The sequence below is a fragment of the Hyla sarda genome, unplaced genomic scaffold, assembly GCF_029499605.1.
Source record: "Hyla sarda isolate aHylSar1 unplaced genomic scaffold, aHylSar1.hap1 scaffold_1279, whole genome shotgun sequence".
NCBI classification, from domain to species: domain Eukaryota; kingdom Metazoa; phylum Chordata; class Amphibia; order Anura; family Hylidae; genus Hyla; species Hyla sarda.
Genome location: NW_026607901.1, coordinates 35762 through 62695, shown reverse-complemented (window position 1 = coordinate 62695; position 26934 = coordinate 35762). Strand labels below are relative to the sequence as shown.

Below are 26934 nucleotides of genomic sequence, written 5' to 3'. Positions count from 1 at the left end.
AGCAGCAGCAGAAGTCCTGTGCCTGGACGCTCCAACAGGGGCCAGACACAAGCAGAAGCAGAAGCAGCAGAAGCAGCAGCAGCACCACCTTTTGTTTTTTGGCTGCAGCAGCAGCAAGGCCCACAGGGCTGGCTAGCTGGCTAGCCAGCAAGCAGGTAGCAATGAAAGTAGGAATCTTTCTTTTTAACCCTGTAAGGGGGTGGTGCACTGTACCCGAAGATACTGCCATATCGGGTCAATGCATAGGGCGACGGAAGCAAGCTTCGAAATCGGCCCCCGTTCTCAAAAATCCATTTAATATATGGTCCCCAGATAGGGGACGTATCAGATATTAAACTGATAAGAACAGATACTACACTTGATCTTAGCCAAAAGGCCGAGAAGCGATAACCGTGAAAGGGGCGGGCCCAACAAGGTCCCCTTCATGGGCACTATCACTGCTTGCTGTCAGGGAGGCTGCCAGACAATTTTCCATGCACACTCTGGGCTGGGGGGCAGTCAACCACCAGTACACACAGCAGAACCTAAACCCATACCATTATTGCTAAGCAGCAAGACAGGGGCCCATTGCACTCCCACGGGGCCTTTTTAAATGCAATCCATAACCCGGATTTGCCAGGAACCCTTCTTACTCCTCCTACTTGCATGTGACACTGGGCTTAGGATCTGCATAGGAAACACACACACAAGCACACACCTACCTTTGTTGCCTGCAGATGCCTCCTTGGCTGTCCCCAAACGGTATCAAACCAACACCCACGGGAAGCTGTAAGCATAGAGGACATGCCTGCACCCCATTGGACTTACCTGTGTGGGTTAAATCCGGGTTATTTGACAACCTATGGCGGTGATGGTTCTGCTCAGGCAGAGCAGTGCTGATGCTCCTCATAAAGCTGTCGCTGCTGTGAAGGTTCTAGGTGACATCACAAATCCCTTTGGTTACATACACAACAAAGCTGGGTTGTTGTTGTTTACACTCTGCAAGGCCTGTGGAAGTGAGTGACATCATAGCACTGTAGTTCTGAGGGTTCAAGATGGATGCAACAATCTCCTGTTGCTTCTATGAAGGCCGTAATAGACGACATCACCAAACAGCTCCATAGTCACATACACAGCAAAGGAGAGATGTTGTTTACACCTAGTGATGTCAGTGGTATTGAGTGACATCACAGCACAGTGCTAAGGCTCCTGGGCCTGGACACAGCAGCGGCTGCAATATCTCAACGGAGAATACGTTTATATCTATGTGTGTGTGTGCGCATATATATATATATATATATATATATATATATATATATATATATATATATTTCTCCGCCGAAATCACTTTTAAACCCATTTCCACCTTTTTTTCCCTTCTCTTCCTCTTACTTTTTTTTCACGTTTTTTTACGTTTTTCTCCTTTTCGCCTCTTTTCTGGGCGTATTATTCTTCTTTTTCTTCTTTTTTTTCGTCTAATGCATACCCCATCAGTGCAGCAATGCTTATTCAATACCGCCAGCAGATGGAGACACTGGGGGATAATTTTCTAAGGATTTATACTGATTTTTCCTGTCTGAATTTGTCGCACAGAAAGTTGCAGGCCAAATATGTGTGACATTTCTGCGACTTTAGCTTCTAGAGCATTTTTACAACATTATACATAGGTGCTGAATACATAAAAAGCGACTGTTCAGCGACAGACAAGTCGCATCGGCTGAAAGTAGGCCAGAATGTCAGTCCATGTTGGAGCAGGTTTAGATACAGTCTAAAGCATAGATCTCAAAGTCTGTGCACAGAATTTAGCAAGGGCCTCGCACCTTCTGATGCATCAGGTAGGTGCACAATAGCATAGCCTAACCCTCTGTACTTTGGTCTATATTGATGCGGGACATAGACAGCCAGCTGATGACCAATCCATTAGTGCAATGGATGGCTGGAAGCATTTGTCTTTGCCTTTGCAATACCACAGAAGCAATGCATGGTCAATGTACAGCAATGACACACCTGTGTGAACAGCCAGGAGACCCCCCCCCCCCCCCCCCCATGTTATGTTACATAGTTACATAGTTAGTACGGTCGAAAAAAGACATATGTCCATCACGTTCAACCAGGGAATTAAGGGGTAGGGGTGTGGCGCGATATTGGGGAAGGGATGAGATTTTATATTTCTTCATAAGCATTAATCTTATTTTGTCAATTAGGAACATTCAGCACCCACCCGCTATCAAGGCAGCTGCCTATCATGTCATGCCCTACCTGCACAGGTGTGCTGGCTACTCAAATGATCCAATTAAGGAGGCCATTTAGTCAGCAGCAGCAGAAGTCCTGTGCCTGGACGCTCCAACAGGGGCCAGACACAAGCAGAAGCAGAAGCAGCAGAAGCAGCAGCAGCACCACCTTTTGTTTTTTGGCTGCAGCAGCAGCAAGGCCCACAGGGCTGGCTAGCTGGCTAGCCAGCAAGCAGGTAGCAATGAAAGTAGGAATCTTTCTTTTTAACCCTGTAAGGGGGTGGTGCACTGTACCCGAAGATACTGCCATATCGGGTCAATGCATAGGGCGACGGAAGCAAGCTTCGAAATCGGCCCCCGTTCTCAAAAATCCATTTAATATATGGTCCCCAGATAGGGGACGTATCAGATATTAAACTGATAAGAACAGATTTTTTTTTAACTTGACTACCCTTACGGGGGCAACTTTATTAAAAATTAAATAATGTTAACAAAGTTGTGCAAATATGTCAATAAATACAGTTACATATAAATAACATATTTACAACATATTAAAACATAAAATGGGCACTTGGTGGCTTTACAAGATAGAATTCCATTCTTTTAAAAACCATTTTCTAGATAAAAGCGGAAATCTCTTCTTGTCTAAAAGATAGTACTGGTACATTTCATAAAAACAGATAGATAAAATGTCCTTCACAGATAAAACCTCATGCTTGAACAATAAAATATTCCTGGCCTTCCACAGAGCTGCCTTCACACAGTTTATGATCTTCCATGCAATAGTCTCTTGAGTCCGTGTTGGGCATTCCAGGCAACCATAAAAAACCACTGCAATATTTAAGTCTTTTAGTCCAGTTATCCTTTTTACCAGAGGGAGTATCTTTGTCCATATTTTCTGCGAGTAAAAACAAGTCCATATTAGATGGTGCACGGTCTCCTCTTGTCGGCATCCCTCCCTCGGGCAGGTTGCAGAGTTGGATAATCCTCTTCGGTGCTGGAATGCCCGGCATGGAAGACACTCGTGTGCGCAGCTCCAGGCCAGGTCCTTCTGTGAATTAAAAAGATAATTAATACTCAACATCTTCCAAATCTGTATACACTTCTGTTCGTTAAAATTTTTGATGGGAGTCACGGTACTGGTTTCTTTTATTTCCTTTAGTAGTTTTTTGCTATTGCACAGATCCTGAACACTTTTACCTTTAAAATTATATAAGTTTAAAATTTTTCCTAAAATCATGTATTGAGGGGGTAAATTCAAAGAATAAGGGCAACTTAAAACTGTAGAAAACCAGCCGTTCCTCCGCATAAAATAACCAGTATTAAAACGAACAAAATAAGACCAGTAGCTATCTTTAAAAACAGTAGTAAAACACATGCTAAAAAACTTTATTAAAAGGAAAGCTTTAAAATCTGGAAAATCCTTACCGCCCCTGGAGTTCGGTTTTATCACAATTTGTCTCTTTAATTTTTCGCTCTTAGAACTCCAAAAGAAAGTAAAACAAGCTTTTGTTATTTTCTTTAGAACCATTTCGGGGGGTGGGAAAACCAGACTTAAATACAATAAAATAGGTAAAAGCACCATTTTTGTAATTAAAACCTTCCCTTCCATTGTAAGTTCTCGCATGTTCCACATACATATTTTCTTATTTATTTTTTGAGCCACCAAGTCCCAGCTATTAAAACCATTATTAGACTCGTCAAAGGAGACACCTAAAATCTGCACCGACTCAGACACAGGGACGGGCACATCATACAAAGGCATTCCGCCTATGTTTAAAATGTTACTTTTGTTAAAATTGACTTTAAAACCGGAGGCACAATTAAAATATTGAATCTGTTTTAGCGTCTTCTGAAGCGATGGGGTGTCCCTGCAAAACACCGCAACATCGTCCATGTACCCCACTACCTTCGCCTCTAGTCCCCCTCCTCCTGGCAGGGGGACTCCATGGATCTGCTTATCCTTTCGTATTGTACATAAAAGAGGCTCTATTGCGCAAATGAAGAGTAGTGGGGACAAGGGACACCCCTGCTTCACTCCGGAATTTAAAATCACGCCCTGTGTCTTAAAACCATTTACTAAAATTTTACTAGTACAGTTATCATAAAAAGCTCTAAGAGACAATAAAAAGCCATCAGGTATACCCATTTTCTCTAAAACCTTAAAAAGATAAAAATGTGACACCCTGTCGAAAGCTTTTTCAAAATCTATGGATAAAACCGCCAGCTTTCCTTTTCTTAATTTGGTGTCGCTAATTACATCCTTTAAAAGGTTTAGGTTCTCCCATAAACTCCTCCCAGGCACCCCACAGACTTGGTTTGTATGAATTATTTTATGGATTACGTTCTTTAAGCGGTTAGCACACAGTTTCGCCATTATTTTATAGTCGCAGTTCAGAAGGGTGATTGGTCTCCAGTTTTTGAGTTCCGACCGGTCTCCCTTTTTGAATAGCAGGGAGACATCACCCTTCTTCCATGAGCCTGGGAGGATTTTAGACTTAAAGACTTCCGTAAAAAGGGAGAACAAATCTTCTTTTAAAATACCATAAAAAGTAACATAAAATTCAATGGGTATACCATCCGGCCCAGGCACTTTACCTGTTTTAAAACTCTTGACGGTCTCTAAAATCTCCTGCTCTGAAATATTCTGCAATAAAAAAGACTGTGAGACAGGATCTAAAAAATTGGTGATCTCCTTTAACGAGTCATTCATAAAACATTCATCAATGTGTTTTACATTAAAAAGATCCGCATAAAACTCTTGCACCTTTTTTAAAATACCCTGTACATCATTCACTCCTTCAATGTTTTCTATTAACCTTCTATTTTCATGTATTTTCTTAAAAAAATACCTGGAGCAGGTCTCGTTTTCCTCAAGATGCTGTATTCGAGACCTAAAGATAATTTCTTTTCCTTTCTGCTCCAGGCACTTAGTTATTTCTTTTTTAAGATCATGTACCTCCTTCTCCACCTCCATCCCATGTGCTCTGAATTTGTACAGGGTTTGCAGACGAGTATTTAGGATATTATAAAATTCACGTTTTTCTTTAGCTTTCCTAACCCCAACACGGATAAAAAATTATTTTATTTTTAGTTTCATTTTTTCCCACCAGATACTGGTGGGAGTGTTGGGGTCTTTTGCTCGTCTGCATTCCTTGTAAAAGGTGATAAAATCTGATAAAACCTGCGGATCTTCTAAAAGGGACACGTTTAACTTCCAGGCATTCCTACCAGTTCTCCTTTTAAAATCACTTTTAACTTTAAAATACAATAATTTATGGTCAGAAAAAACATTGGTAAAAAGATCACAGTTAAAAGGCAGTACTTGATAAGAACAAAAAATAAAATCTATCCTGGAGCTACAGCTTGCATTGCTCCAGGTAACACCGTCTTCCTCTGGTACGTTAAAATTACATTTTTTAAAAACATCAGTGAGATTAAAATCTAAAATCAAGTTTTTTAACATAAAAGACGTCTTATCATAGTTCCTACTCACTGCGTTCGAAAAACGGCGTTCTCCCCTTAAAATACAATTAAAATCACCTGATAAAACAAGAGGACTAGAATTGTTAATAAAAAGGGGTAAAATCTCCAACATTTTTATTCTTTCATTCTTATCAGGAGAACCATAAAAATTTAAAAACTGCCATTTAATACCATTAATAAAAGCGCTGACCAATAAAATTCTGCCTGGTAAAATTTCGTTAAAACTCTCAATTAAAACGTTCCCTTTAAAAAGTATGGCGACCCCTGCTGATCTGGACTCATTTGATCCAGACCAGACTGATGGACCGTGCACCCAATCATCTTCATATTCTTTATAATTTAATCTGTGCGGGATGCCACATTCCTGCAGGAAAAGGACGGAAGCAGCAAAAACCGACAAGTAATTAAATAGGGCAACCCTTCTTACTCTGGCGCTCACACTTCTCACGTTCAAGGACAGACCGGACAACTCAGCCATGGGAATGTACAAGAAAACGTCTTACACCTCTGATTCCCCCTCCGAAGCCTCATACCCCCCAAAATCTGACTCAACTGTACGCATAGAGGAAGCAGGAGAGGAGGCACCATCACTCAGCCGACCCCCCTCCTCCATCATGATTGAGGCATAGTTGTTCTCGGGCATCCTGGCAATCAGGGCTCCAGACTCATTGGGTTCTTCCACCTCTTGCCCCTCCATAGGGGTCGGGTGTTCACTTAGTTCCGTCTCTGGTACCTCAGAGACGGTCACCCCTGAAACCTCCTCCTGGCAGGGAGGAGGGGGGGTATCCCCTATGGGGACCTGTGGAGGAACGTCACTTGGGTTCCCTGCATCCGCAGGTACTTCCATCGGCTCCCCCTGGACCGCCTCCGAATAGAGTCTTCTGGAGCCCCTCCGCCTTTTAACCTTCACCTCTCCACCCGGATCATCGCTCTCAGGGGGACCCTGAGCCAGAGGTTGCTGAGGAGCGGATTCGGCCGCCGTCCGCTCCTCTCTTAACCCAGCATGCTCCTGGGGGCCAGTTTTTTCACCACTTGCACGTTTTTTGGCCATCCTCTGCTCTTTAGGGTCCCCTCCTTTTGCCTGAGGGGGGTCTTTCTCCTTCTCCATCTCACCGCTTACCTCTTGTGGGGGGGTAATCACTGGCTCTGCTTGCCTCGGCTGGTGTCCCGGTTGCTGTCCTTGCTGCCTCCAGGGTTGCCACTGCTGCTCCGTCCTATGTCTGTGGGGACAAGAGGAGAAAAGGTGACCGAATTGTTGACAGAAATTGCACCTCCCTCCTCTTGTGCATTTCTCTGTCTCGTGCTGTGTGCTACCACATTTTTTGCATGTACTTTCACAGTTTTCTTTTGTGTGTCCATATCTGTGACACTTCCTGCAGTAGCTTGGCATCCCCGCATAAAAGAGGTCGCCACACATATTATTTATTTTAAAACGAGCTGGTGGTAGTTGTATTCCCCCTGGCAATCTGTCATCTTTTTTGCATGTAACCTGAAATCTCCACTTAGATGTCCAGATGCCACAGCTGTTCATGATTTTTCCTCTGCACTCAACCTTACTAAAATAGACTTGTAAAAACAACTCAACATCGTGTAGGTTGGCGAAAGGGGAATACATCTTTACTACCACCAGCTTAATATCGTCTAGAACGTGCTCAATAATCCGGACACCCTGAAGCTTTTTGTCTTTACTCGCAGCAGCTCTGGTAACAAAATCTCTGTGGATGCCATTTTGTGTGAACGTCACATCAAAAATTTTACGCTTCGGGTAGTCCTGGATTGCCAATATCTCGCCCTTCTGTATTCCGAAAACTCCTCCGAGCACGTCCTCTACTACGAATTTCAAATCGTCCGCCCTTTTGGTATCATCCGTGAGAATGACTCTCACGGTGTTTTTGATCCTTGCGTATGCCGGCACAGAACCTGGATCCGGATCATCATCCATGGTTCTAACCTCTCTCCACCCGAAGGTCTTGAGAGGCGATCGCTACTCGTTACCCTGGGACTAGGCCCTCTCCCCAATAGCAACAAGTGGGTGAAGCCCAGGCAATAAACCTGGGCGATCCCACAAGGCCGAGGAGAGGGGTACCCGAGTACCTTCTGACCAGATCTCCTGTATTACTACACTTGATCTTAGCCAAAAGGCCGAGAAGCGATAACCGTGAAAGGGGCGGGCCCAACAAGGTCCCCTTCATGGGCACTATCACTGCTTGCTGTCAGGGAGGCTGCCAGACAATTTTCCATGCACACTCTGGGCTGGGGGGCAGTCAACCACCAGTACACACAGCAGAACCTAAACCCATACCATTATTGCTAAGCAGCAAGACAGGGGCCCATTGCACTCCCACGGGGCCTTTTTAAATGCAATCCATAACCCGGATTTGCCAGGAACCCTTCTTACTCCTCCTACTTGCATGTGACACTGGGCTTAGGATCTGCATAGGAAACACACACACAAGCACACACCTACCTTTGTTGCCTGCAGATGCCTCCTTGGCTGTCCCCAAACGGTATCAAACCAACACCCACGGGAAGCTGTAAGCATAGAGGACATGCCTGCACCCCATTGGACTTACCTGTGTGGGTTAAATCCGGGTTATTTGACAACCTATGGCGGTGATGGTTCTGCTCAGGCAGAGCAGTGCTGATGCTCCTCATAAAGCTGTCGCTGCTGTGAAGGTTCTAGGTGACATCACAAATCCCTTTGGTTACATACACAACAAAGCTGGGTTGTTGTTGTTTACACTCTGCAAGGCCTGTGGAAGTGAGTGACATCATAGCACTGTAGTTCTGAGGGTTCAAGATGGATGCAACAATCTCCTGTTGCTTCTATGAAGGCCGTAATAGACGACATCACCAAACAGCTCCATAGTCACATACACAGCAAAGGAGAGATGTTGTTTACACCTAGTGATGTCAGTGGTATTGAGTGACATCACAGCACAGTGCTAAGGCTCCTGGGCCTGGACACAGCAGCGGCTGCAATATCTCAACGGAGAATACGTTTATATCTATGTGTGTGTGTGCGCATATATATATATATATATATATATATATATATATATATATATTTCTCCGCCGAAATCACTTTTAAACCCATTTCCACCTTTTTTTCCCTTCTCTTCCTCTTACTTTTTTTTCACGTTTTTTTAAGTTTTTCTCCTTTTCGCCTCTTTTCTGGGCGTATTATTCTTCTTTTTCTTCTTTTTTTTCGTCTAATGCATACCCCATCAGTGCAGCAATGCTTATTCAATACCGCCAGCAGATGGAGACACTGGGGGATAATTTTCTAAGGATTTATACTGATTTTTCCTGTCTGAATTTGTCGCACAGAAAGTTGCAGGCCAAATATGTGTGACATTTCTGCGACTTTAGCTTCTAGAGCATTTTTACAACATTATACATAGGTGCTGAATACATAAAAAGCGACTGTTCAGCGACAGACAAGTCGCATCGGCTGAAAGTAGGCCAGAATGTCAGTCCATGTTGGAGCAGGTTTAGATACAGTCTAAAGCATAGATCTCAAAGTCTGTGCACAGAATTTAGCAAGGGCCTCGCACCTTCTGATGCATCAGGTAGGTGCACAATAGCATAGCCTAACCCTCTGTACTTTGGTCTATATTGATGCGGGACATAGACAGCCAGCTGATGACCAATCCATTAGTGCAATGGATGGCTGGAAGCATTTGTCTTTGCCTTTGCAATACCACAGAAGCAATGCATGGTCAATGTACAGCAATGACACACCTGTGTGAACAGCCAGGAGACCCCCCCCCCCATGTTATGTTACATAGTTACATAGTTAGTACGGTCGAAAAAAGACATATGTCCATCACGTTCAACCAGGGAATTAAGGGGTAGGGGTGTGGCGCGATATTGGGGAAGGGATGAGATTTTATATTTCTTCATAAGCATTAATCTTATTTTGTCAATTAGGAACATTCAGCACCCACCCGCTATCAAGGCAGCTGCCTATCATGTCATGCCCTACCTGCACAGGTGTGCTGGCTACTCAAATGATCCAATTAAGGAGGCCATTTAGTCAGCAGCAGCAGAAGTCCTGTGCCTGGACGCTCCAACAGGGGCCAGACACAAGCAGAAGCAGAAGCAGCAGAAGCAGCAGCAGCACCACCTTTTGTTTTTTGGCTGCAGCAGCAGCAAGGCCCACAGGGCTGGCTAGCTGGCTAGCCAGCAAGCAGGTAGCAATGAAAGTAGGAATCTTTCTTTTTAACCCTGTAAGGGGGTGGTGCACTGTACCCGAAGATACTGCCATATCGGGTCAATGCATAGGGCGACGGAAGCAAGCTTCGAAATCGGCCCCCGTTCTCAAAAATCCATTTAATATATGGTCCCCAGATAGGGGACGTATCAGATATTAAACTGATAAGAACAGATACTACACTTGATCTTAGCCAAAAGGCCGAGAAGCGATAACCGTGAAAGGGGCGGGCCCAACAAGGTCCCCTTCATGGGCACTATCACTGCTTGCTGTCAGGGAGGCTGCCAGACAATTTTCCATGCACACTCTGGGCTGGGGGGCAGTCAACCACCAGTACACACAGCAGAACCTAAACCCATACCATTATTGCTAAGCAGCAAGACAGGGGCCCATTGCACTCCCACGGGGCCTTTTTAAATGCAATCCATAACCCGGATTTGCCAGGAACCCTTCTTACTCCTCCTACTTGCATGTGACACTGGGCTTAGGATCTGCATAGGAAACACACACACAAGCACACACCTACCTTTGTTGCCTGCAGATGCCTCCTTGGCTGTCCCCAAACGGTATCAAACCAACACCCACGGGAAGCTGTAAGCATAGAGGACATGCCTGCACCCCATTGGACTTACCTGTGTGGGGACTTACCTGTGTGGGTTAAATCCGGGTTATTTGACAACCTATGGCGGTGATGGTTCTGCTCAGGCAGAGCAGTGCTGATGCTCCTCATAAAGCTGTCGCTGCTGTGAAGGTTCTAGGTGACATCACAAATCCCTTTGGTTACATACACAACAAAGCTGGGTTGTTGTTGTTTACACTCTGCAAGGCCTGTGGAAGTGAGTGACATCATAGCACTGTAGTTCTGAGGGTTCAAGATGGATGCAACAATCTCCTGTTGCTTCTATGAAGGCCGTAATAGACGACATCACCAAACAGCTCCATAGTCACATACACAGCAAAGGAGAGATGTTGTTTACACCTAGTGATGTCAGTGGTATTGAGTGACATCACAGCACAGTGCTAAGGCTCCTGGGCCTGGACACAGCAGCGGCTGCAATATCTCAACGGAGAATACGTTTATATCTATGTGTGTGTGTGCGCATATATATATATATATATATATATATATATATATATATATATATATTTCTCCGCCGAAATCACTTTTAAACCCATTTCCACCTTTTTTTCCCTTCTCTTCCTCTTACTTTTTTTTCACGTTTTTTTACGTTTTTCTCCTTTTCGCCTCTTTTCTGGGCGTATTATTCTTCTTTTTCTTCTTTTTTTTCGTCTAATGCATACCCCATCAGTGCAGCAATGCTTATTCAATACCGCCAGCAGATGGAGACACTGGGGGATAATTTTCTAAGGATTTATACTGATTTTTCCTGTCTGAATTTGTCGCACAGAAAGTTGCAGGCCAAATATGTGTGACATTTCTGCGACTTTAGCTTCTAGAGCATTTTTACAACATTATACATAGGTGCTGAATACATAAAAAGCGACTGTTCAGCGACAGACAAGTCGCATCGGCTGAAAGTAGGCCAGAATGTCAGTCCATGTTGGAGCAGGTTTAGATACAGTCTAAAGCATAGATCTCAAAGTCTGTGCACAGAATTTAGCAAGGGGCCTCGCACCTTCTGATGCATCAGGTAGGTGCACAATAGCATAGCCTAACCCTCTGTACTTTGGTCTATATTGATGCGGGACATAGACAGCCAGCTGATGACCAATCCATTAGTGCAATGGATGGCTGGAAGCATTTGTCTTTGCCTTTGCAATACCACAGAAGCAATGCATGGTCAATGTACAGCAATGACACACCTGTGTGAACAGCCAGGAGACCCCCCCCCCCATGTTATGTTACATAGTTACATAGTTAGTACGGTCGAAAAAAGACATATGTCCATCACGTTCAACCAGGGAATTAAGGGGTAGGGGTGTGGCGCGATATTGGGGAAGGGATGAGATTTTATATTTCTTCATAAGCATTAATCTTATTTTGTCAATTAGGAACATTCAGCACCCACCCGCTATCAAGGCAGCTGCCTATCATGTCATGCCCTACCTGCACAGGTGTGCTGGCTACTCAAATGATCCAATTAAGGAGGCCATTTAGTCAGCAGCAGCAGAAGTCCTGTGCCTGGACGCTCCAACAGGGGCCAGACACAAGCAGAAGCAGAAGCAGCAGAAGCAGCAGCAGCACCACCTTTTGTTTTTTGGCTGCAGCAGCAGCAAGGCCCACAGGGCTGGCTAGCTGGCTAGCCAGCAAGCAGGTAGCAATGAAAGTAGGAATCTTTCTTTTTAACCCTGTAAGGGGGTGGTGCACTGTACCCGAAGATACTGCCATATCGGGTCAATGCATAGGGCGACGGAAGCAAGCTTCGAAATCGGCCCCCGTTCTCAAAAATCCATTTAATATATGGTCCCCAGATAGGGGACGTATCAGATATTAAACTGATAAGAACAGATACTACACTTGATCTTAGCCAAAAGGCCGAGAAGCGATAACCGTGAAAGGGGCGGGCCCAACAAGGTCCCCTTCATGGGCACTATCACTGCTTGCTGTCAGGGAGGCTGCCAGACAATTTTCCATGCACACTCTGGGCTGGGGGGCAGTCAACCACCAGTACACACAGCAGAACCTAAACCCATACCATTATTGCTAAGCAGCAAGACAGGGGCCCATTGCACTCCCACGGGGCCTTTTTAAATGCAATCCATAACCCGGATTTGCCAGGAACCCTTCTTACTCCTCCTACTTGCATGTGACACTGGGCTTAGGATCTGCATAGGAAACACACACACAAGCACACACCTACCTTTGTTGCCTGCAGATGCCTCCTTGGCTGTCCCCAAACGGTATCAAACCAACACCCACGGGAAGCTGTAAGCATAGAGGACATGCCTGCACCCCATTGGACTTACCTGTGTGGGTTAAATCCGGGTTATTTGACAACCTATGGCGGTGATGGTTCTGCTCAGGCAGAGCAGTGCTGATGCTCCTCATAAAGCTGTCGCTGCTGTGAAGGTTCTAGGTGACATCACAAATCCCTTTGGTTACATACACAACAAAGCTGGGTTGTTGTTGTTTACACTCTGCAAGGCCTGTGGAAGTGAGTGACATCATAGCACTGTAGTTCTGAGGGTTCAAGATGGATGCAACAATCTCCTGTTGCTTCTATGAAGGCCGTAATAGACGACATCACCAAACAGCTCCATAGTCACATACACAGCAAAGGAGAGATGTTGTTTACACCTAGTGATGTCAGTGGTATTGAGTGACATCACAGCACAGTGCTAAGGCTCCTGGGCCTGGACACAGCAGCGGCTGCAATATCTCAACGGAGAATACGTTTATATCTATGTGTGTGTGTGCGCATATATATATATATATATATATATATATATATATATATATATATATTTCTCCGCCGAAATCACTTTTAAACCCATTTCCACCTTTTTTTCCCTTCTCTTCCTCTTACTTTTTTTTCACGTTTTTTTACGTTTTTCTCCTTTTCGCCTCTTTTCTGGGCGTATTATTCTTCTTTTTCTTCTTTTTTTTCGTCTAATGCATACCCCATCAGTGCAGCAATGCTTATTCAATACCGCCAGCAGATGGAGACACTGGGGGATAATTTTCTAAGGATTTATACTGATTTTTCCTGTCTGAATTTGTCGCACAGAAAGTTGCAGGCCAAATATGTGTGACATTTCTGCGACTTTAGCTTCTAGAGCATTTTTACAACATTATACATAGGTGCTGAATACATAAAAAGCGACTGTTCAGCGACAGACAAGTCGCATCGGCTGAAAGTAGGCCAGAATGTCAGTCCATGTTGGAGCAGGTTTAGATACAGTCTAAAGCATAGATCTCAAAGTCTGTGCACAGAATTTAGCAAGGGCCTCGCACCTTCTGATGCATCAGGTAGGTGCACAATAGCATAGCCTAACCCTCTGTACTTTGGTCTATATTGATGCGGGACATAGACAGCCAGCTGATGACCAATCCATTAGTGCAATGGATGGCTGGAAGCATTTGTCTTTGCCTTTGCAATACCACAGAAGCAATGCATGGTCAATGTACAGCAATGACACACCTGTGTGAACAGCCAGGAGACCCCCCCCCCCCCCCCATGTTATGTTACATAGTTACATAGTTAGTACGGTCGAAAAAAGACATATGTCCATCACGTTCAACCAGGGAATTAAGGGGTAGGGGTGTGGCGCGATATTGGGGAAGGGATGAGATTTTATATTTCTTCATAAGCATTAATCTTATTTTGTCAATTAGGAACATTCAGCACCCACCCGCTATCAAGGCAGCTGCCTATCATGTCATGCCCTACCTGCACAGGTGTGCTGGCTACTCAAATGATCCAATTAAGGAGGCCATTTAGTCAGCAGCAGCAGAAGTCCTGTGCCTGGACGCTCCAACAGGGGCCAGACACAAGCAGAAGCAGAAGCAGCAGAAGCAGCAGCAGCACCACCTTTTGTTTTTTGGCTGCAGCAGCAGCAAGGCCCACAGGGCTGGCTAGCTGGCTAGCCAGCAAGCAGGTAGCAATGAAAGTAGGAATCTTTCTTTTTAACCCTGTAAGGGGGTGGTGCACTGTACCCGAAGATACTGCCATATCGGGTCAATGCATAGGGCGACGGAAGCAAGCTTCGAAATCGGCCCCCGTTCTCAAAAATCCATTTAATATATGGTCCCCAGATAGGGGACGTATCAGATATTAAACTGATAAGAACAGATACTACACTTGATCTTAGCCAAAAGGCCGAGAAGCGATAACCGTGAAAGGGGCGGGCCCAACAAGGTCCCCTTCATGGGCACTATCACTGCTTGCTGTCAGGGAGGCTGCCAGACAATTTTCCATGCACACTCTGGGCTGGGGGGCAGTCAACCACCAGTACACACAGCAGAACCTAAACCCATACCATTATTGCTAAGCAGCAAGACAGGGGCCCATTGCACTCCCACGGGGCCTTTTTAAATGCAATCCATAACCCGGATTTGCCAGGAACCCTTCTTACTCCTCCTACTTGCATGTGACACTGGGCTTAGGATCTGCATAGGAAACACACACACAAGCACACACCTACCTTTGTTGCCTGCAGATGCCTCCTTGGCTGTCCCCAAACGGTATCAAACCAACACCCACGGGAAGCTGTAAGCATAGAGGACATGCCTGCACCCCATTGGACTTACCTGTGTGGGTTAAATCCGGGTTATTTGACAACCTATGGCGGTGATGGTTCTGCTCAGGCAGAGCAGTGCTGATGCTCCTCATAAAGCTGTCGCTGCTGTGAAGGTTCTAGGTGACATCACAAATCCCTTTGGTTACATACACAACAAAGCTGGGTTGTTGTTGTTTACACTCTGCAAGGCCTGTGGAAGTGAGTGACATCATAGCACTGTAGTTCTGAGGGTTCAAGATGGATGCAACAATCTCCTGTTGCTTCTATGAAGGCCGTAATAGACGACATCACCAAACAGCTCCATAGTCACATACACAGCAAAGGAGAGATGTTGTTTACACCTAGTGATGTCAGTGGTATTGAGTGACATCACAGCACAGTGCTAAGGCTCCTGGGCCTGGACACAGCAGCGGCTGCAATATCTCAACGGAGAATACGTTTATATCTATGTGTGTGTGTGCGCATATATATATATATATATATATATATATATATATATATATATATATATTTCTCCGCCGAAATCACTTTTAAACCCATTTCCACCTTTTTTTCCCTTCTCTTCCTCTTACTTTTTTTTCACGTTTTTTTACGTTTTTCTCCTTTTCGCCTCTTTTCTGGGCGTATTATTCTTCTTTTTCTTCTTTTTTTTCGTCTAATGCATACCCCATCAGTGCAGCAATGCTTATTCAATACCGCCAGCAGATGGAGACACTGGGGGATAATTTTCTAAGGATTTATACTGATTTTTCCTGTCTGAATTTGTCGCACAGAAAGTTGCAGGCCAAATATGTGTGACATTTCTGCGACTTTAGCTTCTAGAGCATTTTTACAACATTATACATAGGTGCTGAATACATAAAAAGCGACTGTTCAGCGACAGACAAGTCGCATCGGCTGAAAGTAGGCCAGAATGTCAGTCCATGTTGGAGCAGGTTTAGATACAGTCTAAAGCATAGATCTCAAAGTCTGTGCACAGAATTTAGCAAGGGCCTCGCACCTTCTGATGCATCAGGTAGGTGCACAATAGCATAGCCTAACCCTCTGTACTTTGGTCTATATTGATGCGGGACATAGACAGCCAGCTGATGACCAATCCATTAGTGCAATGGATGGCTGGAAGCATTTGTCTTTGCCTTTGCAATACCACAGAAGCAATGCATGGTCAATGTACAGCAATGACACACCTGTGTGAACAGCCAGGAGACCCCCCCCCCCCCCCCATGTTATGTTACATAGTTACATAGTTAGTACGGTCGAAAAAAGACATATGTCCATCACGTTCAACCAGGGAATTAAGGGGTAGGGGTGTGGCGCGATATTGGGGAAGGGATGAGATTTTATATTTCTTCATAAGCATTAATCTTATTTTGTCAATTAGGAACATTCAGCACCCACCCGCTATCAAGGCAGCTGCCTATCATGTCATGCCCTACCTGCACAGGTGTGCTGGCTACTCAAATGATCCAATTAAGGAGGCCATTTAGTCAGCAGCAGCAGAAGTCCTGTGCCTGGACGCTCCAACAGGGGCCAGACACAAGCAGAAGCAGAAGCAGCAGAAGCAGCAGCAGCACCACCTTTTGTTTTTTGGCTGCAGCAGCAGCAAGGCCCACAGGGCTGGCTAGCTGGCTAGCCAGCAAGCAGGTAGCAATGAAAGTAGGAATCTTTCTTTTTAACCCTGTAAGGGGGTGGTGCACTGTACCCGAAGATACTGCCATATCGGGTCAATGCATAGGGCGACGGAAGCAAGCTTCGAAATCGGCCCCCGTTCTCAAAAATCCATTTAATATATGGTCCCCAGATAGGGGACGTATCAGATATTAAACTGATAAGAACAGATACTACACTTGATCTTAGCCAAAAGGCCGAGAAGCGATAACCGTGAAAGGGGCGGGCCCAACAAGGTCCCCTTCATGGGCACTATCACTGCTTGCTGTCAGGGAGGCTGCCAGACAATTTTCCATGCACACTCTGGGCTGGGGGGCAGTCAACCACCAGTACACACAGCAGAACCTAAACCCATACCATTATTGCTAAGCAGCAAGACAGGGGCCCATTGCACTCCCACGGGGCCTTTTTAAATGCAATCCATAACCCGGATTTGCCAGGAACCCTTCTTACTCCTCCTACTTGCATGTGACACTGGGCTTAGGATCTGCATAGGAAACACACACACAAGCACACACCTACCTTTGTTGCCTGCAGATGCCTCCTTGGCTGTCCCCAAACGGTATCAAACCAACACCCACGGGAAGCTGTAAGCATAGAGGACATGCCTGCACCCCATTGGACTTACCTGTGTGGGTTAAATCCGGGTTATTTGACAACCTATGGCGGTGATGGTTCTGCTCAGGCAGAGCAGTGCTGATGCTCCTCATAAAGCTGTCGCTGCTGTGAAGGTTCTAGGTGACATCACAAATCCCTTTGGTTACATACACAACAAAGCTGGGTTGTTGTTGTTTACACTCTGCAATGCCTGTGGAAGTGAGTGACATCATAGCACTGTAGTTCTGAGGGTTCAAGATGGATGCAACAATCTCCTGTTGCTTCTATGAAGGCCGTAATAGACGACATCACCAAACAGCTCCATAGTCACATACACAGCAAAGGAGAGATGTTGTTTACACCTAGTGATGTCAGTGGTATTGAGTGACATCACAGCACAGTGCTAAGGCTCCTGGGCCTGGACACAGCAGCGGCTGCAATATCTCAACGGAGAATACGTTTATATCTATGTGTGTGTGTGCGCATATATATATATATATATATATATATATATATATATATATATATATATTCTCCGCCGAAATCACTTTTAAACCCATTTCCACCTTTTTTTCCCTTCTCTTCCTCTTACTTTTTTTTCACGTTTTTTTACGTTTTTCTCCTTTTCGCCTCTTTTCTGGGCGTATTATTCTTCTTTTTCTTCTTTTTTTTCGTCTAATGCATACCCCATCAGTGCAGCAATGCTTATTCAATACCGCCAGCAGATGGAGACACTGGGGGATAATTTTCTAAGGATTTATACTGATTTTTCCTGTCTGAATTTGTCGCACAGAAAGTTGCAGGCCAAATATGTGTGACATTTCTGCGACTTTAGCTTCTAGAGCATTTTTACAACATTATACATAGGTGCTGAATACATAAAAAGCGACTGTTCAGCGACAGACAAGTCGCATCGGCTGAAAGTAGGCCAGAATGTCAGTCCATGTTGGAGCAGGTTTAGATACAGTCTAAAGCATAGATCTCAAAGTCTGTGCACAGAATTTAGCAAGGGCCTCGCACCTTCTGATGCATCAGGTAGGTGCACAATAGCATAGCCTAACCCTCTGTACTTTGGTCTATATTGATGCGGGACATAGACAGCCAGCTGATGACCAATCCATTAGTGCAATGGATGGCTGGAAGCATTTGTCTTTGCCTTTGCAATACCACAGAAGCAATGCATGGTCAATGTACAGCAATGACACACCTGTGTGAACAGCCAGGAGACCCCCCCCCCCCCATGTTATGTTACATAGTTACATAGTTAGTACGGTCGAAAAAAGACATATGTCCATCACGTTCAACCAGGGAATTAAGGGGTAGGGGTGTGGCGCGATATTGGGGAAGGGATGAGATTTTATATTTCTTCATAAGCATTAATCTTATTTTGTCAATTAGGAACATTCAGCACCCACCCGCTATCAAGGCAGCTGCCTATCATGTCATGCCCTACCTGCACAGGTGTGCTGGCTACTCAAATGATCCAATTAAGGAGGCCATTTAGTCAGCAGCAGCAGAAGTCCTGTGCCTGGACGCTCCAACAGGGGCCAGACACAAGCAGAAGCAGAAGCAGCAGAAGCAGCAGCAGCACCACCTTTTGTTTTTTGGCTGCAGCAGCAGCAAGGCCCACAGGGCTGGCTAGCTGGCTAGCCAGCAAGCAGGTAGCAATGAAAGTAGGAATCTTTCTTTTTAACCCTGTAAGGGGGTGGTGCACTGTACCCGAAGATACTGCCATATCGGGTCAATGCATAGGGCGACGGAAGCAAGCTTCGAAATCGGCCCCCGTTCTCAAAAATCCATTTAATATATGGTCCCCAGATAGGGGACGTATCAGATATTAAACTGATAAGAACAGATACTACACTTGATCTTAGCCAAAAGGCCGAGAAGCGATAACCGTGAAAGGGGCGGGCCCAACAAGGTCCCCTTCATGGGCACTATCACTGCTTGCTGTCAGGGAGGCTGCCAGACAATTTTCCATGCACACTCTGGGCTGGGGGGCAGTCAACCACCAGTACACACAGCAGAACCTAAACCCATACCATTATTGCTAAGCAGCAAGACAGGGGCCCATTGCACTCCCACGGGGCCTTTTTAAATGCAATCCATAACCCGGATTTGCCAGGAACCCTTCTTACTCCTCCTACTTGCATGTGACACTGGGCTTAGGATCTGCATAGGAAACACACACACAAGCACACACCTACCTTTGTTGCCTGCAGATGCCTCCTTGGCTGTCCCCAAACGGTATCAAACCAACACCCACGGGAAGCTGTAAGCATAGAGGACATGCCTGCACCCCATTGGACTTACCTGTGTGGGTTAAATCCGGGTTATTTGACAACCTATGGCGGTGATGGTTCTGCTCAGGCAGAGCAGTGCTGATGCTCCTCATAAAGCTGTCGCTGCTGTGAAGGTTCTAGGTGACATCACAAATCCCTTTGGTTACATACACAACAAAGCTGGGTTGTTGTTGTTTACACTCTGCAAGGCCTGTGGAAGTGAGTGACATCATAGCACTGTAGTTCTGAGGGTTCAAGATGGATGCAACAATCTCCTGTTGCTTCTATGAAGGCCGTAATAGACGACATCACCAAACAGCTCCATAGTCACATACACAGCAAAGGAGAGATGTTGTTTACACCTAGTGATGTCAGTGGTATTGAGTGACATCACAGCACAGTGCTAAGGCTCCTGGGCCTGGACACAGCAGCGGCTGCAATATCTCAACGGAGAATACGTTTATATCTATGTGTGTGTGTGCGCATATATATATATATATATATATATATATATATATATATATATATATATTTCTCCGCCGAAATCACTTTTAAACCCATTTCCACCTTTTTTTCCCTTCTCTTCCTCTTACTTTTTTTTCACGTTTTTTTACGTTTTTCTCCTTTTCGCCTCTTTTCTGGGCGTATTATTCTTCTTTTTCTTCTTTTTTTTCGTCTAATGCATACCCCATCAGTGCAGCAATGCTTATTCAATACCGCCAGCAGATGGAGACACTGGGGGATAATTTTCTAAGGATTTATACTGATTTTTCCTGTCTGAATTTGTCGCACAGAAAGTTGCAGGCCAAATATGTGTGACATTTCTGCGACTTTAGCTTCTAGAGCATTTTTACAACATTATACATAGGTGCTGAATACATAAAAAGCGACTGTTCAGCGACAGACAAGTCGCATCGGCTGAAAGTAGGCCAGAATGTCAGTCCATGTTGGAGCAGGTTTAGATACAGTCTAAAGCATAGATCTCAAAGTCTGTGCACAGAATTTAGCAAGGGCCTCGCACCTTCTGATGCATCAGGTAGGTGCACAATAGCATAGCCTAACCCTCTGTACTTTGGTCTATATTGATGCGGGACATAGACAGCCAGCTGATGACCAATCCATTAGTGCAATGGATGGCTGGAAGCATTTGTCTTTGCCTTTGCAATACCACAGAAGCAATGCATGGTCAATGTACAGCAATGACACACCTGTGTGAACAGCCAGGAGACCCCCCCCCCCCCCCCCCCATGTTATGTTACATAGTTACATAGTTAGTACGGTCGAAAAAAGACATATGTCCATCACGTTCAACCAGGGAATTAAGGGGTAGGGGTGTGGCGCGATATTGGGGAAGGGATGAGATTTTATATTTCTTCATAAGCATTAATCTTATTTTGTCAATTAGGAACATTCAGCACTCACCCGCTATCAAGGCAGCTGCCTATCATGTCATGCCCTACCTGCACAGGTGTGCTGGCTACTCAAATGATCCAATTAAGGAGGCCATTTAGTCAGCAGCAGCAGAAGTCCTGTGCCTGGACGCTCCAACAGGGGCCAGACACAAGCAGAAGCAGAAGCAGCAGAAGCAGCAGCAGCACCACCTTTTGTTTTTTGGCTGCAGCAGCAGCAAGGCCCACAGGGCTGGCTAGCTGGCTAGCCAGCAAGCAGGTAGCAATGAAAGTAGGAATCTTTCTTTTTAACCCTGTAAGGGGGTGGTGCACTGTACCCGAAGATACTGCCATATCGGGTCAATGCATAGGGCGACGGAAGCAAGCTTCGAAATCGGCCCCCGTTCTCAAAAATCCATTTAATATATGGTCCCCAGATAGGGGACGTATCAGATATTAAACTGATAAGAACAGATACTACACTTGATCTTAGCCAAAAGGCCGAGAAGCGATAACCGTGAAAGGGGCGGGCCCAACAAGGTCCCCTTCATGGGCACTATCACTGCTTGCTGTCAGGGAGGCTGCCAGACAATTTTCCATGCACACTCTGGGCTGGGGGGCAGTCAACCACCAGTACACACAGCAGAACCTAAACCCATACCATTATTGCTAAGCAGCAAGACAGGGGCCCATTGCACTCCCACGGGGCCTTTTTAAATGCAATCCATAACCCGGATTTGCCAGGAACCCTTCTTACTCCTCCTACTTGCATGTGACACTGGGCTTAGGATCTGCATAGGAAACACACACACAAGCACACACCTACCTTTGTTGCCTGCAGATGCCTCCTTGGCTGTCCCCAAACGGTATCAAACCAACACCCACGGGAAGCTGTAAGCATAGAGGACATGCCTGCACCCCATTGGACTTACCTGTGTGGGTTAAATCCGGGTTATTTGACAACCTATGGCGGTGATGGTTCTGCTCAGGCAGAGCAGTGCTGATGCTCCTCATAAAGCTGTCGCTGCTGTGAAGGTTCTAGGTGACATCACAAATCCCTTTGGTTACATACACAACAAAGCTGGGTTGTTGTTGTTTACACTCTGCAAGGCCTGTGGAAGTGAGTGACATCATAGCACTGTAGTTCTGAGGGTTCAAGATGGATGCAACAATCTCCTGTTGCTTCTATGAAGGCCGTAATAGACGACATCACCAAACAGCTCCATAGTCACATACACAGCAAAGGAGAGATGTTGTTTACACCTAGTGATGTCAGTGGTATTGAGTGACATCACAGCACAGTGCTAAGGCTCCTGGGCCTGGACACAGCAGCGGCTGCAATATCTCAACGGAGAATACGTTTATATCTATGTGTGTGTGTGCGCATATATATATATATATATATATATATATATATATATATATATATTTCTCCGCCGAAATCACTTTTAAACCCATTTCCACCTTTTTTTCCCTTCTCTTCCTCTTACTTTTTTTTCACGTTTTTTTACGTTTTTCTCCTTTTCGCCTCTTTTCTGGGCGTATTATTCTTCTTTTTCTTCTTTTTTTTCGTCTAATGCATACCCCATCAGTGCAGCAATGCTTATTCAATACCGCCAGCAGATGGAGACACTGGGGGATAATTTTCTAAGGATTTATACTGATTTTTCCTGTCTGAATTTGTCGCACAGAAAGTTGCAGGCCAAATATGTGTGACATTTCTGCGACTTTAGCTTCTAGAGCATTTTTACAACATTATACATAGGTGCTGAATACATAAAAAGCGACTGTTCAGCGACAGACAAGTCGCATCGGCTGAAAGTAGGCCAGAATGTCAGTCCATGTTGGAGCAGGTTTAGATACAGTCTAAAGCATAGATCTCAAAGTCTGTGCACAGAATTTAGCAAGGGCCTCGCACCTTCTGATGCATCAGGTAGGTGCACAATAGCATAGCCTAACCCTCTGTACTTTGGTCTATATTGATGCGGGACATAGACAGCCAGCTGATGACCAATCCATTAGTGCAATGGATGGCTGGAAGCATTTGTCTTTGCCTTTGCAATACCACAGAAGCAATGCATGGTCAATGTACAGCAATGACACACCTGTGTGAACAGCCAGGAGACCCCCCCCCCCCCCCCCCCATGTTATGTTACATAGTTACATAGTTAGTACGGTCGAAAAAAGACATATGTCCATCACGTTCAACCAGGGAATTAAGGGGTAGGGGTGTGGCGCGATATTGGGGAAGGGATGAGATTTTATATTTCTTCATAAGCATTAATCTTATTTTGTCAATTAGGAACATTCAGCACCCACCCGCTATCAAGGCAGCTGCCTATCATGTCATGCCCTACCTGCACAGGTGTGCTGGCTACTCAAATGATCCAATTAAGGAGGCCATTTAGTCAGCAGCAGCAGAAGTCCTGTGCCTGGACGCTCCAACAGGGGCCAGACACAAGCAGAAGCAGAAGCAGCAGAAGCAGCAGCAGCACCACCTTTTGTTTTTTGGCTGCAGCAGCAGCAAGGCCCACAGGGCTGGCTAGCTGGCTAGCCAGCAAGCAGGTAGCAATGAAAGTAGGAATCTTTCTTTTTAACCCTGTAAGGGGGTGGTGCACTGTACCCGAAGATACTGCCATATCGGGTCAATGCATAGGGCGACGGAAGCAAGCTTCGAAATCGGCCCCCGTTCTCAAAAATCCATTTAATATATGGTCCCCAGATAGGGGACGTATCAGATATTAAACTGATAAGAACAGATTTTTTGATTGAAAGAGCTTTATTTTCCGTTCAGTCATTACAAGTCGTACAATAAATTACAGTCACACAAAGCATGATAGTACAATACACAGCAAAGGTTCCCTAAGCTATACATCGCACACCATGCTACTCTAACATTCAGCTCAATCCTGCAATAGAAAAGCACAAGAGATCAAACAAAAACCAAATAATACAATCTGTGATCGGGGTAGGGGTGTGGGCGACTATGTGGGGGTAGGGAGGGGGCGGATCACAGGGCCAAACTGTTGGGCTGTATCTTCAGGGAGACATGGGAGAAGGAGAGGGGTCTTCACTCCTCTTCTTCCTCATCAACGGCCGAGCTGTCCAAGATGTAATAGTCTCTAAGCAGGTTCTTGATGAACCTGCGGCAGTCCCGGACGGACATGTTTTCCCTGTTGATCACGAGGCGGTTCCTGGCAAGCCACACTGCGTCCTTAAAACAGTTCATAAGGCGCCAGGCCTCCTGGATGGCCTCCACGTCGTGGGTCCCAGGGAACAGGCCGTAAAGCACCGAATGGTACGATAGGCAGCTCCTGGGCACTGAGTCTCTGAGTTCATGTTCTAGGGCGTCCAACAGACCCTGTGCAAAGGGGCACTGCCAAAACACGTGGAAAGATGTTTCCTCCACGTAGGGGCAACGGGGGCAGTACCGGGTCTTGCACAGGTTGCGGGCATGCATGAATGACCTGAGAGAGAGACCTCCCATGACGGCCATCCACGACAAGTCCTTGTGTCCATTGGTAAGCCGCTTTGAGGCCACATTGTTCCAAACTGTCTCTGCAGTGGCTGCGGGGAGTCCCGGAACCAGCTCGGTCAAGTCCTTAGCTCGGATGAGCTTGTGGATTGTCTTCGGCTTCCATAGGTCTGGTTTCAGTCCTTCCAGCTGGTGCTCCCTCACAAACCGGACAACATCCCCATAGAACCAGGGAGTGTTCCAGTTGTAAGGGATGGAGCTGTCCCACTTGTCCCAGCCCAGCTGTCTCCAGAGGGGCATGAGAAGCAAGCGAGACATGGACCTGCCCGCTGAGCCAGTCTTTTCTACAAGAGTCCGCTGCACCGTGACACATGCAAAGGAGGCCCTCAGCAGAGCGGGGATGTCGGGTATTCCCTTCCCACCCTTGCGGGGTTCCTTGTACATCACGGTCCTCTTGACTCTGTCCATTTTGCCCCAGACGAAGCCAAACACTGTCCGGGTGATGGCCTTGCAAACGGTGGTATGGGGAGGCCAGGCCTGTGCGGTATATTGGAGCACAGGCAAAACTTCACTCCGCAGGACAAGTGCCTTGCCTTCCATCGTGAGCTTTCTGGAGCTCCACAGTCCGATCTTCGAGTTTATCCTTCCTAGTCGGTCTTGCCAAGACTTAAGGGCCGCTCCTTCCTTCCCGAACCAGACTCCAAGAATTTGAATGAAGTCCGGCTTGACAGCAAAGGGGAAGGGGGCGGAAGAAGCCAGGTGCCATTCCCCGAAGAGCATGGCCTCCGACTTCCCGCAGTTGACTTTTGCCCCCGAAGCTCTGCCGAAGTCCTCGCAGGTCTGGACGAGTGCAGTCACCGAACGCTGGTCAGCGCAGAAGACGGTCACGTCGTCCATGTAGAGCGAGCACTTGACCTCGTGGCGATCTGGTCCTGGTGCGGTGATCCCTCTGATCTCTCCATTCTGCCGGATAGTCTCAGCGAAGAGCTCTATAACACAAACAAAAAGGAGAGGTGAAAGAGGGCAGCCTTGTCTAACCCCTGAAAGAATAGGAAAGGGGTCAGTCTTCCAGCCGTTCACCAACACCGTGCTGTAAATGTCAAAATACATAACGTTAACAAAAGAGCAAAACATCTTCCCCAGACCCAGCCTGCGCAAAACCCTGTCCATGAATGCGTGGGAGACACGGTCGAACGCCTTCTCCTGATCTAAGCTGACCAGAGCGGCGCGGCCCCCGCGGTCCTGGATGTAATGGACCGTGTCTCTCACAAGGGCAAGGCTGTCAGCAATCCTGCGGCCAGGAATGCTGCAGGTCTGGTCCGGATGGACGATCTGCCCCATGACAGGTTTCAGCCTGTTGGCCAGCACCTTGGCGAGGATCTTGTAGTCCACGTTCAGGAGAGAGATGGGACGCCAGTTTTTCAGGTCACATCTCTCCCCCTTCCGCTTATACAAGATCGTGATCATCCCTTCCCTCAACGACGGAGGCATTCTGCCCCCCACCACCATCTCCTCGTACACCTCCAACAGGTCCGGACAGATCAGGTCACCCAGCGCTACGTAGAGCTCGGCCGGGAGACCGTCACTGCCCGGGGTCCTGCCGGGCTTAAAGGATTTAGCGGCAGAGAGCAGCTCCCCCACCGTCAAGGGATCGTCCATAGCCGCCGCACCTGCGGGATCAACAACGTTAGTGACACCTGACAGGAACCTCTCGGCGGCTTCGGGGTCGGATGACTTGGGGGCGTAGAGGTTGCTGTAGAAGTCGTGGACGACCCCCATCACTTCCTCCTTGCCGCTCCTCATGTGTCCGGTCTCATCTCGTAGCTCAGTCAGGGGCGTGTGGCCGGCATGGAGCTTCCTGAAAAAGAAAGAGTTACATTTCTCACCCTTCTCCAGGTTCTCCACCTTGGAACGAAAGACGATTCGCTTGGATTCCTCCTCAAAGTGCATTTTCAAGCTCTTTTTGGTCTCCTCCAGCTCCTCCCTGACGTCCCAGCCACACTGGAGCAGGTCCTGCAGGGACCGCAGCTCGCGCTGCAGTTTCCTCAAGTCCCACTTCTTCGCACACGCCTGTTGTCTGCCTTTTGCCTGAAAGAAACAACGGAATTCGACTTTAACATATTCCCACCAATCGCTGATGCACTTGAACAGACATTTGTCATTTCGCCATACAAGGTAAGCATCCCTAAGTTCCTCCATGACCTCCCTCTGCTCCAACAGGGCACAATTCAACTTCCAGGAGCCCGGGCCAGGTGGGAATCCATGGCCCAGAGTCCCCCGGAATCGAATGGCCCTGTGGTCAGAGAAGAAGCAGGGGACCATAGAGTACGACACCTTTCTGACTGCTCTCGAAGTGAAGATGAAGTCTATCCGAGAACGGAGCGAGCCATCGGGGCGGCTCCACGTATAG

General features: G+C 46.4%; 8 non-coding genes and 2 pseudogenes across 8 annotated transcripts; all 10 read right to left on the bottom strand.

Annotated features, from left to right (window-relative positions):
* Positions 1-197: 197 nt before the first annotated feature.
* LOC130304507 (U2 spliceosomal RNA) lies at positions 198-388 on the bottom strand. The gene has a single exon (XR_008854266.1). It is a non-coding gene; the product is annotated as a U2 spliceosomal RNA (small nuclear RNA).
* Positions 389-2488: 2100 nt separating this feature from the next.
* LOC130304528 (U2 spliceosomal RNA) lies at positions 2489-2679 on the bottom strand. Its single transcript, XR_008854284.1, has one exon. It is a non-coding gene; the product is annotated as a U2 spliceosomal RNA (small nuclear RNA).
* Positions 2680-7717: 5038 nt separating this feature from the next.
* Positions 7718-7850, bottom strand: LOC130304535 (U2 spliceosomal RNA; annotated as a pseudogene).
* A 2084-nt stretch (positions 7851-9934) lies between these two features.
* Positions 9935-10125, bottom strand: LOC130304505 (U2 spliceosomal RNA). Its single transcript, XR_008854264.1, has one exon. It is a non-coding gene; the product is annotated as a U2 spliceosomal RNA (small nuclear RNA).
* A 2105-nt stretch (positions 10126-12230) lies between these two features.
* On the bottom strand, positions 12231-12421 carry LOC130304504 (U2 spliceosomal RNA). The gene has a single exon (XR_008854263.1). It is a non-coding gene; the product is annotated as a U2 spliceosomal RNA (small nuclear RNA).
* Positions 12422-14514: 2093 nt separating this feature from the next.
* Positions 14515-14705, bottom strand: LOC130304503 (U2 spliceosomal RNA). The gene has a single exon (XR_008854262.1). It is a non-coding gene; the product is annotated as a U2 spliceosomal RNA (small nuclear RNA).
* A 2095-nt stretch (positions 14706-16800) lies between these two features.
* Positions 16801-16991, bottom strand: LOC130304502 (U2 spliceosomal RNA). The gene has a single exon (XR_008854261.1). It is a non-coding gene; the product is annotated as a U2 spliceosomal RNA (small nuclear RNA).
* Positions 16992-19082: 2091 nt separating this feature from the next.
* LOC130304501 (U2 spliceosomal RNA) lies at positions 19083-19273 on the bottom strand. Its single transcript, XR_008854260.1, has one exon. It is a non-coding gene; the product is annotated as a U2 spliceosomal RNA (small nuclear RNA).
* Positions 19274-21371: 2098 nt separating this feature from the next.
* Positions 21372-21562, bottom strand: LOC130304500 (U2 spliceosomal RNA). The gene has a single exon (XR_008854259.1). It is a non-coding gene; the product is annotated as a U2 spliceosomal RNA (small nuclear RNA).
* A 2094-nt stretch (positions 21563-23656) lies between these two features.
* LOC130304527 (U2 spliceosomal RNA) lies at positions 23657-23830 on the bottom strand (annotated as a pseudogene).
* Positions 23831-26934: the final 3104 nt, after the last annotated feature.